At 42.7% G+C, this 1,108-nt stretch overlaps 1 protein-coding gene across 1 annotated transcript in view; it reads right to left on the bottom strand.

The window, feature by feature from the left end:
* lrriq1 (leucine-rich repeats and IQ motif containing 1) overlaps positions 1 to 1,108 on the bottom strand; it is a 58,517-nt gene that overhangs the window by 4,585 nt on the left and 52,824 nt on the right. The gene's annotated exons all lie outside the window — the stretch shown is intronic.

The following is a 1,108-nucleotide window of genomic DNA, read 5'->3' as shown; positions in this document are numbered from 1 at the left end:
TCATTCAGTAAACTGTCCCGTCGGGAAATATGTCGCTACTTCACACAGTGGAGTCTCTCTGATTGGTTGATGCTGGAAATATGTCGCTACGTCACACAGTGGAGTCTCTCTGATTGGTTGATGCGGCGCGTCGAGCTGCAAAAGTTCAGATTTTCTAACTTCAGCTATTTGCGCCTCAGCGCGTCGAGCGCTCAGATCGTTCAAATCGCGCTGCTCTAATCGCGCTTGAGGCGCCGCAGCACTTCCCGACGCTGCTTGAAGCGCGTCCAGACTTTGTATGTAAACTTGCTGCTCCTGACGCTGAAATCACGTTTGGTGTGAACGCACCATTAGAGTTTAAATGTATCTAACAACATAAATTGTTAGATTAAATTACATTGGCTTTTAATGCTATTGTATAACACTGCAATATTGATATGAAGATCACAAACTAAAAACCAACTTAAATTATGCATTAATTAAAGTATGGAGACAGTTTAATTTTTTTTTTCCAGAACCTCATCTGAAACTTGCGACGGTCTGGAGGGGGGGTGCACAAATGGCTGTGAAATGAGAAAGTCTAGTCTACAGAAGAAGTATGTTTACCTCGTTAACATGGTGATACGTTTTATATCACATCGCTTCAGTTTTTCAAGGTACAACTTCGTATAATTCAGTTAAAAATGTTACAAGGAAACAAATAAAAAGCACTAATAAGCTGGGTTTAGCTCCAGTATCAGTACTTGTAAATGCATTTTATTTAACTTCTCATTGCAACAAATGTTCCTTCAGCTAAGTTGTTTAACTTACATGTTTTTGTCTGTGATCGAACTGTACTGTACTGTAAAAGGAAAAAGGAAAAAAAGAAAGTTGTGCAATGAATTCTTGGACACCGTCAGCTGCATAGGCTACTCAGCTGCAGCCGACGTTTTCGGTGTTTTGTCAGCTGCATTTGTCAGCCTCGTGTAGGCGCCAACGAATTGGGACAGCCTACAGTGCGGGTTAGTGACATAAGCAGTCGACAAATGTGACCGACTCCGGCTGAGACACAGCCTGTGGCTGCCTGATCTGTCCTGGAAGCACGATTCATTCCAGAAGCACGTTTGTGTGTGTGTGTGTGGTGGTGGTG

This window comes from Austrofundulus limnaeus, unplaced genomic scaffold (genome assembly GCF_001266775.1).
Source record: "Austrofundulus limnaeus strain Quisiro unplaced genomic scaffold, Austrofundulus_limnaeus-1.0 Scaffold260, whole genome shotgun sequence".
NCBI classification, from domain to species: domain Eukaryota; kingdom Metazoa; phylum Chordata; class Actinopteri; order Cyprinodontiformes; family Rivulidae; genus Austrofundulus; species Austrofundulus limnaeus.
This window is presented reverse-complemented; position numbering and strand designations above follow the sequence as displayed.